The sequence below is a fragment of the Phacochoerus africanus genome, chromosome 4 (assembly GCF_016906955.1).
Source record: "Phacochoerus africanus isolate WHEZ1 chromosome 4, ROS_Pafr_v1, whole genome shotgun sequence".
NCBI classification, from domain to species: Eukaryota; Metazoa; Chordata; class Mammalia; order Artiodactyla; family Suidae; genus Phacochoerus; species Phacochoerus africanus.
The window spans coordinates 41,683,054-41,698,208 of NC_062547.1; positions in this window are offsets into that span (position 1 = coordinate 41,683,054).

Here is a 15,155-nt window from a genome sequence, read left to right on the forward strand (position 1 = left end):
TCTCCTGTTGGTTTTAATATATTGACTTTGCCTTTCAGTTCTGTATGTTTTGGTCTGCTCTGTGGCATCATTTAAGATCACCTACACGATCTGGAGCTTCGGTTAAAAAACTTGAGGAAAGCGGATGGATAGGCACCTCACTTAACAGTTTTCTGAATGGAATATTCCAAAAAATAAAGAGCTTTAGGATCTCAGGGTTGGGAAGGACCTTGGAGAGCATCTCATCCAGGGGTTCCTACACTTCCAGTTGAACCTTAACTCCGCAACCCTCCCAAACCGACACAACATTGGCTCTACCAGAAACTCAAAAACATCTTCTACAGATGCTTGGGTTCCCACCCTTAGAGATGAGTCTGGGGTAGGGCCCTGGAATTTATAAATATATATTTTTTAAGTTTCCCAATTAATTCAAATGCGTTGCTAGGTTTGAGAATAATGATCTGGAAGAGTCATTATCCAGTATTTAAATCGTCAGTAGAGAAAGTCTGGCACTAATTCAAGACAGAATAAATCCACTGTAGCCTGCCTCTCCCATTGATTATAGCTAAAACCTCTGGAGAGAATACCAAAGCAAACAGTTGAGCACTCTGAAAAGTAAATGGTAGCAAACAGATTGAGAAGTCAGAACTTGAAGAACTGATATGGTAGTGAGATGACTTGGTCTTTCTTTCCTTTATCTCCTGGCTTTGATCTGAGAATGGGCTGAGTCCTGGAACTGTGCTACAGGTATAGACAGCAAAAAATCTGAAAGAAATCCCTTATCTAGCTAGAAGCTCAGGAAAGGAGACACCTAAATCTGAAGAGTATGAGGAGTATCCCTTTCATTTTCCTTTATTTTTTCCTCCCAGGCCTCAGTGCTAGCCCTCATTCACTGTCACATGGCAGCAACAGTGCTGCAGGTGCCTAAAACTCAAAACAACCATCTTTCAGTTTATAGGAACTGGGAAAGGTGTCCCAGTGGCCCAAAGAGTATGGGAGGGATTCCTATTGCTTTTCCTCTCTTTTTTCTCTTCATGTTGGTACTCTAGGTACTCAGAAAGGGCATGGGTGAAAATTCTGATAGAAACAATGGTTTTCTAGCCAGAAGACTGGAGAATAGGACTCCTGGGAGCCACAGAGTATCAGAAGAGTGCACGGATGAGAAAAAAGGAGAAAGAAACCTCTTAATTCTGAATATGAACTACCACCAGTCTCAGATTCACCCCTGGGTTATGAATGCACAACACAGACACAGAGAAGAATAGAAAAGATTTTGAGAACTAAACTATGATGTGAATCATTGCCCAAGTAACAGATAAACACTTGAATGGTCTGTGTGTTGGCAGACATACAACACAGGACAGCAAAAGCTTTGCAAACTGAATTAACATTGGAACCTCCACTCTTAGAAGGCAAGACACAGCTTGGGGTATGAACCTAACCAGGTACATTGCCTGCTAAACAAATAAAATTTAGTGTTCTCCAGAGGATTTCAATAAGACCCAGAGTCTCACAACATAATTCAAAATTCCAGAATACAATAAAAAAATTACTTACAAAAAAGCAGAAACAAAGATAAAATCTGCCCAATTCTCAAAGGAAAAGAGCATCAAGAGACGCCAAACCCAAGACGGCCCAGGTGCTGGAATTATAAAGATTTTAAAGTGACTGTTATAACCATGATTCGTGAAATAAAAGTGGACACTCTTGAAATGAATGGAAATACAGATGTTCTCACCAGAAAAATAGAAACTATAAAGAAGAACAAAGTAGAATTTTTACACCTTAAAAACACAGTTCCTGAAATAAAGAAAATTCACTGGACAAGCTCAAGAGCACAAACAAAAATTTAATATCCTCCAGAGACTGTAATAGTACTCAGAATCAACAGAGACCAGAAATAAACCTATGAAAATATGGTTGATTGATATGACAAAATTTTTTGACAAAAGTACAAAAGGACTTCAATGGAGAAAGAATAGTTATTTCAGCAAGTAGTGCTAGAACAGTTAGAAATCCATACACACAAAAGAGTGACCCTTAACATATACCTTATGACTTATACAAAAAATAAACTCAATATAGATAATATGCCTAAATATAAAATGTAAACCTATCAAACATTTTAAAGAAAACATAGGAGAAAAATCCTTGTTACTTTGAGTTAGGCAAAAAGTTCCTGGATACAGCCCCCAAAGTATGCTTAATCCATGGAAGACAAAATTATTAACCTGGACTTTATTAAAATGAAGAATGTGGGGTCACAGAGTCTTTAAAAACATTTTGAAAATAAAAAGAACAATCACAGATTGGGCAAAAATATTTGAAAATCACATAACTGAGAAAGAACTTGTGTATAGACTATATAAAGAACTCTCAAAACTCAACAATAAGAAAACAATCCAGTTTTGGGGGAGTGGGAAGAAGAAGGAGAGAGATAAGCTAGCAGTTTGAGATGAACAGGTCCATACTACTATATACAAAATAGATAAACAATAAGGATCTACTATGTACCACAAGGAATTACACTTAATATGTTATAACAAGCTGTAATGGAAAAGAATCTAAAAAAGAATATATTACATATATACATATATATATATATACACAAATATGTAACTGAATCCCTTTGCTGTACACCTGAAACTAACACAACATCGTAAATCAACCATGCCTCAACTTAAAAAATTAAATTAAAAAAATGCAACATTTTAAATGGGCAAAAGATTTGAATTGTCAGTTTACTAAAGAAGATATATGGATAGCAAAAGATACTCACCATCATTATTCATTGAGGAAATGCAAATTTAAACCACTTACTAGAATGACTAATTAAAATACCACTATTAGACTAAAATTTTCAAAACAAGAAACTGACCATACCAAGTGCTGGTGAGGAGGCAGAATCTGGAATTCTCATTCATTGCCGATGTCAATGAAAATGATACAGATACTTTGGAAGACAATTTGACAGCTTCTTATAAAATTATAAATATGGACCTACTTTATGGCCCAGAAATCCACTCTGATATATTTATTTTTAAAAATGGAGGGTTATGTTCACACAAAAATCTGTATGCTACTAATGTTTGTTGGTATATTTATTCCTATTCACTCCAAACTAGAAACAACCCAAATATTCTTGGAATTTATCCTACTTGGTGTTCTCTGAGACTCCTAATTCTGTGCATTGGGATTTGACATTAACTTTGGGAAATTCTCAGTCATAATTGCTTCAAATATTTTTTTTCTGTTCCTTTCCTCTGGTATGTTGTGCTTTTTGTAGCTGTATCACAGTTCTTGGGTATTCTGTTCCTTTTTTTTTTTTTTGGTCTTTTTGTCTTTTCTAGGGCTACACTCACGGCATATGGAGATCCCCAGGGTAGGGGTCTAATTGGAGCTGTAGCCACCAGCCTACACCACAGCCACAGCAACACTGCATCCATAAACCCACTGAGCAAGGTCAGTGATCAAACATGCAAGCTCATGGTTCCTAGTCAGATTCGTTAACCACCAAGCCATGATGGGAACTCCTGTTCCATTTTTAAAGTCTTTTTCTCTTTGCTTTAGTTTTAGAAATTTCTATTAACATGTCCTCACCCTCACTGATTCTTTCCTTGGTTGTGGCCAGTTTACTAATGAGCTCATTAAAGGCATTCTTCATTTGTATTTTGGTATCTTTGATTTATAGAATTTCTTCCTGAGTCTTCCTTGGGATTTCCATCTCTCTGCTTAATTATCTATCTATTCTTCCATGGTATTACTTTTTCATTAAAACTCTTAGCATATTAACCATAGTTGTTTTAAATTCCTGGATTCTTATTTTAAATTCCAACATTCTTGCCATATCTAAGTCTGACTCTGTCTCTTCTAACTCTATTTTTCTGCCTACTAGTGTGCCTTGTAATTTTTTATTGAAAGCTGGACATCAAGTACAGAGTAAAAGGAACCCCGTAATGATTCCCATGGAGGTCTCTACTTGTGGGTTTCCGTTCCAATAAATTGTGATTCTCTGTATCCACCCATCTGTCTCTACAGTCTTAGGGGCAGCAGATTTTCCTGTGACTACAATTCCCTGATGGATGTAAGAAAAGTTGTTAATCCTCAGTTTTGTTCAGCTTTCAACTTGTTAGAATGGAGTAATGGCTTCCAAGCTCCTGATATGTCAGACTGGAAACCAGAAATCATTTAAACATTCTCCAGCTGGTGAATGGATGGGCACTGTGGTAGATAAATACAATGGAATACTATTTAGCAATAAAAAGGAACACGTCTTGGATGAGTAAACAACATGGATGAATCTCAAATACACTATGCAAAGTGAAAGAAATATGATTTAAAAGGCTGAATACCGTGTGATTTCATTTATATAACATTTTGGAAAATGTAAAACTTTAGGAGTAGAGAACAGATTGGTGGTTACCAGTGGTTAGGGATGGTGGTAGATTTGACTACAAAGGGGAAGTAAAAATAATTTTGAAGAATGGTAATTATTCTGTATCTTTTTGTGTGTATGTCTTTTTACGGCCACACATGCAGCATATGGAAGTTCCCAGGATAGGGGTCATATCAGAGCTACAGCTGCCAGACTACGCCACAGCCACAGCAACACTGGATCCTTAACCCACTGAATGAGGCCAGGGATCAAGCCCACATCCTCATAGATACTAGTAGGGTTCATTACCACTGAGCCATGATGGGAACTCCTATTCCATATCTTGATTGTTGTGGTGGTTATGTGAGTCTATGCATTTGTCAGAATTCAAAAAACTGTACAATAGGAGTTCTCTGGTGGCCTAGCAATTAAGGATTCAGCATTGTCACTGCTGTGGCTTGTTGTTAATGCTGTGGCTTGGATTTGATCCCTGGCCTGAGAACTTTTGCATGCCATAGGTATAGACGAAACAAAAACAAAACCAAAAACAAAACAAAACAAAAAAACTAAAATAAAACCGGTACAATAAAAAGTACATTAATTTTAAAGTTTTTTTGTTTTGTTTTTGCTTTTTTTAGGGCCACACCCGAGGCATATGGAAATTCCCAGGCTAGGGGTCAAATTGGAGCTATAGCTGCTAGCCTACACCATAGCCACAGCAACTGGGGATCCAAGCCTCACCTGTTCCCTACACCACAACTCAGGGCAATGCCGGATCCTTGCAGTGCCAGGGATGGAACCCGCATCCTTATGGATCCTAGTTGGGTTCATTACCACTGAGCCATGACAGCAACTCCCTAAAGTACTTTTTTTAATTGCCATTACAGCACCCTATCTGGGTTGTTTCCAAACCTTGCTTGAAAGTTTCCTGTGATGGGGAATTTACTCTTTTCAGAGGCCACTGATCCTATTATTACAGACCTTCCCTGGAACTGTGCTGTGATGGATTGCAGGTTGCCAAGGTATTAAACATCTCAGCCCTCAGGCAGGCAGGCATCATTGGAATACTCTTTTTCACAGTGGGCTGTAAAAAATTCTTTCATTTTCTATAATTTCCATAAAGTAAAAAATGATGCACTGTGTTATTAGCTAGATCAAAGTTTTTGTACACATTGAAATAATATCAGCCTATTTATGTCTACTCTCATTGATCCTTGTTTTTTCCTGGAAAAAAAATTTATTCCCTTCTTTATATATGACAGTTCATCACGTATTTGAAGATTTGCTATATGTTTTCCTATTCTCACCATCACCAATTCTTCTCTTAGTAAACTGTATCTGGTTCCTCAGGCTACTTCTCAGATGGCATGTTTTTAAGTTTCTTTGTCACCCCCTGGAACATGATCTTTATTTTCGATACTTCTTCCCAATCTCTAGAACACGATAGTCACTTTTCAGCTAGCATAGGATCTACAAGGAAAAATTTTTATTGAAGCTGGTCCCATGATATCTCTCTTCACATGTCCAGCAAAGAATGAAAAATACCATCTTTCTTTGCAGACTGAAAATATTACAGGGTTTCATGATCATCAAGTTTCATGGTCTAATTGTACTGGCTCAATAGCTTCTAAGAGTTCCTGGAGCACTTTCAAATTCTAGTATTTGGAGACAACTCGCTAGAAGGAATTCACGGACTCCAGGCAAGTCAACAATAACTGCAACACAACCATATCTCAGCATCTATAAAAGGATCCACATCTATAAAAAGATCCACAGTTGTCGCACCGTATACTTGGCCCCCTTCCATCACTGTGTCATTCTGTGGCTACAGCTTTTTATGGCCCTGACCACTTTCTTTCATTTACTCATGAGGCAAAGTCTTCCCATCTTCCAAGAAACAAGAGACCTTTCTTAGGTTCCAACTAATCCTCTTAGGAAATTTTTCCTCACTCACAAAGCATCTCACCATTCACTTAGCCCACATTCCAGCTGAAAGACAGTGCCATAACTGTATGTATATGCAATGAGAAATAAACTTTATCTCCTATGGGCTTATGGAATCTTGTTTGAAATCCCTTGGTCTGTGATTTCATATACAGCAAAACTGGATTTAAGAATTTGGGTTGAAGTGTGCCGACCCCAAGATATCCCCTGAATGGATATTTGAAACACATGCTGCAAGTTATAATTCAAATTTGATGACAGATGATTTTTCTACCTTCTATTTCTAACTCCTAAGTCAAGGAAATACAAATAAAACAAAACCTATTTCTGTAGCCTAGAAAGAAATTTCTGGATAAATGAGATTTCTAGCTAAACAATTTGAAAGTAGAATTTTGCTTGAATGGATCTATGCAAATGAGAACAGCTCTTCAGAAGACACTGAAAAGAGAATAAGGATACAATCCACAGACTGGGAAAAAATTTTGCCAAAGATCTATTTGATAAAGGACTGTTATCCAAAATACATTAAAAAAAAAACTCTTAAAACTCATCAATAAGAAAATAAACAATTTGATTTAAAAATGAACCCAAGACCTTAACAGATATGTTATCAAAGAAGATATACAGATGGCAAATAAACATACGAAAAGATGCTCAACATCATATGTCACTAGGGAACTGAAAATTAAAACATTAAGATACTACTATACACCTTTTACAATGGCCAAAATCCAGAACATTGACAACACCAAATGCTGACAAGGATGTGGAGCAACAAGAACCCTCATTTATTGCTGGTGGGAATGCAAAATAATGTAGCCACTTTGGAAGGTAGTTTGACAGTTTCTTACAAAACTAAACCTACTCTTACCATATGCTCCAGCAATTGCACTCCTTGGTATCTACCCAAGGAAATGGGAAACTTTTAAAACCTGCACATGGAGGTTTATAGCAGCTTTATTCATAATTGTCAAAACTTAGAAGCAACTGAGATGTCCTTCAGTAGGTAAATGGATAAAGAAACTGTGGTATGTCCAAACAATGGAATATTATTCAGCACTAAAAAATGAGCTATCTAGCCATGAAGAGATATAGAGGAAGCTTAAAGGCATATCACTAAGTGAAAGAAGCCAATCAGAAAAGGCTACACACTATATGATTCCAACTATATGACATTCCAGAAAAGGCAAAACTATGGAGACAATAAAACACTCAGCAGTTTCCAGAGGTTAGAAGGGCAAGAGGTTGAATGGATATCACACAGAGGCTTTATAGGGCATTGAAACTAACTATTCTGTATGATATTATGATGGTGGATACATGTCACTGTACATTTGTCAAAACTTGTAGAATGTAAAACTCATAGAGTGAACCCTAATGTAAACTATGGAATTTGGATGATAACGATGGTTCAGCATAGGTTTGTTGATTGCAACACATGTACCGCTCTGTGCATGATGCTGACATTGGAAGAGGCTGTGCATGTGGGGCCTGGAAGCATACGGAAACTCTCTGTACCTCCTATTCAAACTTACTGTGAACCTAAAATTGCTCTGAAAAATAAAGCCTCGTTCAAAAAATGGGTAGAAGAGCATTCCAGAATATTGGAGAGCTTTCAAGTTTCCTGTTACACAAAAGGAAGTTTTTAGGGCATCTAACAGGAGCCAGTGACAGAGCTATGCTCACCACCTTGAGTATTTCCAATTTTCTTTGTACCTGTGATATACTGTAGAATGCCTTCCCTTTAAAACTCAACCTCCAAGCATCTCCTCCCTCCTCTCCAAACTATCTTTATGTATGAACTGACCACTTTATTCTCTCCTCCATCTTTATGAATTCATCAGATCAACTAATCTTTCTGAGGTCTTTTTCTTAGCTGTGTGTGTGGCCTTTCAACTTTTAAGGAGCTTTTTGTTAGTTGGAGTTTTTTAAATTTTCATTTTAATTTTTTATTGAAGCCTAGTTGATTCACAAAGTTGTGTTAATTTCTGTTGTACAGTAAAGTGACTCAGTTATACCCACATATTCTTTTCCATTATGATTTATCACAGGATATTGAATATAGTTCCTGGTGCTATGCAGTAGGACCTTGTTGGTTAGGATGCTTTGCTTTTTTTTTAGGGCTGCACCCATGACACGTGGAGGTTCTCAGGCTAGGGGTCAAATTGGAGCTGCAGCTACTGGCCTGCACCACAGCCACAGCAACATGGAATCCAAGCTGCATCTGCAACCTACACCACAGCTCACAACAATGCTGGATCCTTAACCCACTAAGCGAGGCCAGGGATCGAACCTGCATCCTCATGGATACTAGTTAGATTCATTTTCACTGAGCCATGATGGGAACTCCTGTTGGGATACTTTTAAATGACCAGAAAATGTTTTATTCACTGCAAGAGACTAATTTTTTTTTTTTGTCTTTTTTAGGGCATACAGAAGCATACAGAGGTTCCCAGGCTAAAATCAGAGCTGTAGCTGCCAGCCTACACCACAGCTACAGCAATGTCAGAGCTGAGCCAAATCTGCGACCTACACCACAGCTCACGGCAAGGCTGGATTCTCAACCCCTTGAGTGAGGCCAGGGATTCAACCTGCGTCCTCATGGATGCTAGTCAGATTCATTTCCGCTGAGCCACAACAGAAACTCCAAGAGTCTAAACTTTGTTACATGTTTTTTTAATTGCTTACCTTTTGCTTCAAACTTTGAAAGAATGATTAAAATAAAATAATGATATATTACTGTATGTCCAAATTAATAAAAACAGATTCACAAAAGAAAACAATGTAGAAGATTGAAGGGGATACTTTTTTGGAAACTTGACTGAACAAAGCAGATTTCATTGTGCTACTGAAAGTTAAGATCATGCCTTTAGATGTTCAATTTTTGGACAGGCATATGTTCTTATAAATTGCATCTGAAAATGTAATTATGAATCCATCAGGTGTAATTTTAAATATACTTATTTTTGTAAGTTGTTTTTGACTTTTTGTTTTTCCCTGTTTCAGGAACTCTCACTTCGTAAAATATTTTGTACTCTTTTTAATACCTAAGTTTTACATAATTGGGCCAAGGTGGGAGAAAGTTGTTTTTATGACAATGTAGACTGTCTGCTCTTACTGCTAAGGAATCATCACACTCAAAGGGAAATAAAGACTTTAGTTTCCCTGATGAGAAAATAAGAAACTTCACATTTTAGAGTTAGAAGACACATTAAAAGTCATTTGGGGGAGCTCTGTTGTGGCTTGGTGGTTAGGGACCTGACTAGCATCCATGAGGATGTGGGTTCGATCCCTGGCTTCACTCAGGGGGTTAAGGAGCCAACATTGCTATAAGCTGTGGTGTAGGTAGAAGACGAAGCTCAGATCTGGCATTGCTGCGGCTGTGGCGTAGGCTGGTAGCTGTAACTCCAATTCGACCCCTGCACTGGGAACCTCCATATGCCTCAGATGCAGCCCTAACAAGACAAAAAATAAACAAGTCATTTTGTCCAGTATGAACATTTTGTAAATAAAGGAATCAGAAAGGCGGACTGACTCACCAAAAGGGCACATCTCAGTTAATGGTGGAGGTTAAGACTAGAAACCCAATCTGTCTGTTTCAACCTGGTGCTATTTCCCCTTTAGGCAAAGCATGAACTTTGTGGTAAAGCCAGTAGAAGGCCTCCAACTATTCTAAAAATGCACCCAATCTAAAATTTAACATTTTAGATGGAGTGGCTACCTGCTTAAATAAGTTAGTTCCTTCTTGCAAATTTTGTGCTTTGTCTTTTGTTGCTTATCTCATATCTCGTAGGAATTTAGCCCTTTCAAGACCTCTCACAACCACTCAGTTAGCTGAATAAATACAACCAAAAATTTTCAAATGTCTACAGGTACCAAGACGGAGGACACAAAGATGAGTAAGACGCTCTCTGTTCCCCTAAGGAATTTACCATCCAATGAGCCAAAATGATGAGTGAAAAACCAGCCAAAGCTCCTTAAGGTGAGGAGTGCGAAATGAGTGTTTGTGGGCTGGTGCAGAGAGTGGCAAGTCCCACCTGGAATGGGATGTGTGTGGAGGCCTGCACTGAAGAGGCGGCATTTGAGCTGCTCATGGAAGGACAAGGAAGATTCCACCAGAGGGGGTAGGTTAAGGAGGGGGAGGACATTCCAGGCAGAGGATGGAGCATGAGCAAAGCAGAGAGGCATGAGAGGGCTGGCTATTTTTGGAGAACAGCGATTAGACTGGAGAGGCTGGAAGATAGAATAAAGGAAAGTGAGGTGGTGGGAGAAAAAGTTGGGAAGTTAACTTGGGGCAGGATGAAGAAACTTGCACGCCGTGTCCAAAGTCTGTAATATGATCACATAGCAATGGGGCCCTAATGAGTGTCTTAAGCTGGAAGCCACCATAATCGGATCTGGATTTCGAAAGATGATTCTGGTAGCAGTGTGAGAGATGGAAGAGAGGAGGGGAAAAATGGAATGAGAAGCTTCTGAAAAAAAATCTAGGCAAGACATGTGAACCAGGGCTGAAAGAGAAGTGGGGATAAAAAGAAGGGCTGGATTCAAAAGCACTTCTTAAGTACCTGTTGTTGAGAGAGGTGAACAGTGATGGATGCTGCTCAACCCATGGAAAGATCTCCTAAGATGATCCCACTGATCCCCTTTTGAACCTCTGTGAGTTGATTTGCATTTGTCAATTTGGTGGCCCTGGGAGACCCACATAAGGATTTTGTACTGCTTCAGGCTCCTCCTAGAGGCTTTGTCCTGGCAGAATGGTGAACCCAAGGGTCTACTGATGTAAATAAAGCCCTGCTGACCTCTCAGGGCAAGAGGAAGTTGACTTGGTACTTGGGTTGTGGAGGCACTCTGACCTACAGTCATTCTCAGACCTGGAGAGTTTCTCTTCCAGCTACATAACGCTGACCAGATCAGTCAAAACCTCCCTCAGGGCATGGGCTCTGGAGTAGAGAACCTGGATCGAGTTGTAAATGACTGTACCATTTACTAGTTGCGTGACCTCACCTCTCAAGTTAGGTTCTTCATCTGTAAAATGGGAATAATACTTATATCCTCCCACTGCTAGGGAGGGAGGGAGGGAGAGAGGGGGGAAGGGAGGGAGGGGGAGGGAGGGAGAGACTGAGAGAGGGAAGACTCCCGAGAGAGAAACACTAGGTAGTGCTCTTAAGTAGGAAAGTATTACACAGAGAATGCTGTTACCACTATAATCAGCAAGTGATGAATGGCCATAAGAACAACGAGGCCAATAAAGAAAATCTGAATGATGTGAGTACATCAATTATTTGTTTCACCAAGTTTCACTCCATTTCAGTGAGGATGACACTATTTGTCTTTTATCTCTTGAGGAAAAGGAACTTTCGTTGTGCACTTAAGTGTCACTTTGCCCATATCTCTGCCTTTCACAGATGGGACGCATAGCCAGGAGCAACATTTGAATGGGAGTTTTAAATTAATTTTCTCTTTGAAATAAGAGCCAATGACAAATGTCAGACTACTGGTGCACAGAAATAGTGAAAGCCCTAGTTATTCCAAGAATGTGGCTGACGTTGAATACATTATAGTCCAATTATGTTTCTTTTCAGAGTGGTTTGGATGAGCAGATGAAAGCTGAGATTCCCAGGCCAGTAAATTCTTCTACAGCACGTTTCCTTTTGTATGGCATGGTTTAGAGCAGTGGTTTCCAAAGCAGAAGGGGGGACCAGTCCCTAGGGGGCATGTGAAATTTTGTTAGAGCATGAGAATAGAGTTAGAGACTTTACTACATTTATTTTTATCTTTTTTAATGTGTAGTATGGAGTTGTTTTATACATATTACAGTAGTAGGTTTATAATTTATACATGTACACACACATGTATGTGCATGTGTGCGTACTGATCAAAAATGTTTACTGAGGAGTTCCCATCGTGGCGCAGTGGTTAACAAATCCGACTAGGAACCATGAGGTTGCGGGTTCAATCCTTGGCCTTGCTCAGTGGGTTAAGGATCCAGCATTGCCGTGAGCTGTGGTGTAGGTCACAGATGCGGCTTGGATCCCACATTGCTCTGGCTCTGGTGTAGGCCGGTGGCTACAGCTCCAAGTAGACCCCTAGCCTGGGAACTTCATATGCCACGGGAACGGCCCTGGAAAAGGCAAAAAGACAAAATAAATAAATAAATAAATAAATAAATAAATAAATAAATAAAAATAAAAAAGTTTACTGAGAGGATCGTGATCAAATGAACTTTGGAATCCATATTATAGAAGGGATCTGAAGTTTGATCTGGGTTCGAATTTCCCTGTCTCCTCTTGGGATCTGTATTTCCCAATGGTTTTTCCAGTTTTCAGTTATTCTAGGAGAAAGGAGGGGAAGAAGCAATGGATTCTATCCTGACATTGCCACTGACTCATTGTTAACTCAACTATCTGGCTTTGGGGGAGGTGCTTAGTTTTCACAAGCTGTATGTATTTCATTCCTCACTCGTACAATGAGTATAGCACTATCTTCTTGACAAAGTCATCGACAGAATTAAATAGAATAAAGCTTATTCTGATTTGGGGTCTGGGCCTAATACCACCACTCACTAGTTCTAATACCACCACTCACTGCTGGGTCAATGTTCACCTAGCATTGACTGAACACCTTGCCTGGTATTCAACACATACTTAGTATTACTTATTCCTCATAGAATCCAAAAAGGCATTTGCTTCATTTTTCAGATGAAGAAGCTCCAGAGTCATCCTATCCAACAGAACTTCTGCATTGGTGCAAACATGCTACATCTATGCTATTCAAGGTGCAGGCACGAGCCACATGTGGAAGTTAAGCACTTGGAATATGGCTACTGTGACTGAGGAACTGGATTTTTCATCTTATTTAATTTTAAATCATTTCAATTTAGCCACATGTGACTGCCAGCTACTGTATTGGACAGTACAACTCTGGAAACTGTCGAGCAAGCATTCAAGTTTAAGGCAAAGCTGAGACCTTGATGGGCTAAATTCCATCTCCCCCAAATTCGTGTTGAAGTTCTAATGCCTAGTACCTCAGATTGAGACTATTTGAAGATACAGGGCCTTTAAAAAGTAAAATGAGGTCATATGAGTGGGCCCTAATCCAACATGACTGGTATCCTTATAAATATGAAGAGACTAGAACACACACACACACACACACACACAGAGGAAGACCATCTGAAAACTCATAGAGAAGACGGCCATCTACAAGCCAAGGAGAGAGGCCTCAGAAGAAACCAACCCTGCTGACACCTTGATATTGGATTTCTAGCCACGAGAACTGTGAGAAAACAAATTTCTGTTATTTAAGCTACTCAGTGTATGGTATCTGTTACGGCAGTTCCAGCAAACTACTACAAAGGCCTTTTCAATTATGTGAGATTTTAGTTCATTATAATAGACTTTATCATGGTTACCAAAGGGGACGGGGGGTGAGGGGAGGGATGGACTGGAGGTTTGAGATTGGCATATGCATACTGTGGTACATGAAATGACTGGCCTTCTGTTTAGTACAGGGAACTCTACCCAATATTCTGTGATAATCTATATGGGAAAAGAATCTGAAAAACAATGGATGTGCGTATATGTATTACTAAATCACTTTGCAGTACAACAGAAGTCATCACAACATTATACATCAACTATACTTTAATAAAGCTTTAAAAAAAATGAAAAAAAAACCATGAAAAACAATAGACTTTCTCAAATTCATCAAGGATACATTCTATCAGGAGTTCCCATCGTGGCTCAGCAAAAACAAATCTGACTAGTATCCATGAGAATGCAGGTTCAATCCCTGGCCTCGCTCAGTGGGTTAAGGATCTGGCATTGCCGTGAGTGGTGGTGTAGGTCGCAGAGGCAGCTCAGATCCTGAGTTGCTGTGGCTGTGGTGTAGACCAGCAGCTGTAGCTCTGATTCAACCCCTAGCCTGGGAACTTCCATATGTCATAGGTGTAGCCCTAAAAAAAAAAAAAAAAAAAAAAACCACAAAACAACAACAACAACAACAACAACAACAAAACATTCTATCAGTCACACACAAACAATACAGCACACACAGAGTTAAGAACATGAGATACATGGAGTTCCCGTTGTGGCTCAGTGGTTGACGAATCCGACTAGGAAACATGGGGTTCTGGGTTTGATCCCTGGCCTTGCTCAGTGGGTTGGGGATCCGGCGTTGCCATGAGCTGTGGTGTAGGTTGCAGACGCGGCTCGGATCTGGCATTGCTGTGGCTCTGGTGTAGGCCAGTGGCTACAGCGCCAATTTGATCCCTAGCCTGGGAACCTCCATGTGCCACAAGTGCGGCCCTATAAAGCAAAAAAAAAAAAAAAAGAACATAAGATACAAAAAAATATATAAGAAACATTGAATGAAGAAAACAGGGAACTTATAAATAGGTTGAAATAACTACTTATGCATAATGAACAAAATTAATTACAACCTGGAAATAATAGCCCAGATGATCTACATGTGGGAGGCAATGGGCAAGGTCAGGTGGAGGAGGAGGGGGAGGTGGTGATGGTGAAAGTGTGCTGAGGTTCTTGTAAGTTTCTCATCTCAAAAAAGAGACCAAAAAAAAAAAAAGAAAAAGAAAAGAAAAGAAAATCATGGACATGGAGAACAGACTTGTGGTTGCCAAGAGGGAGGGAGTGGGATGGACTAGGAATCTGAGGTTAATAGATGCAAAGTTTTACCTTTGGAATGGATAAGCAATGAGATCCTGCTGTATAGCACTGGGAACTATATCTAGTCACTTGTGATGGAGCATGATAATGTGCGAAAAAGGAATGTGTACATGTATGTGTGACTGGGTCACCTTGCTGTACAGTAGAGAATTGACAGAACACTCTAAACCAGC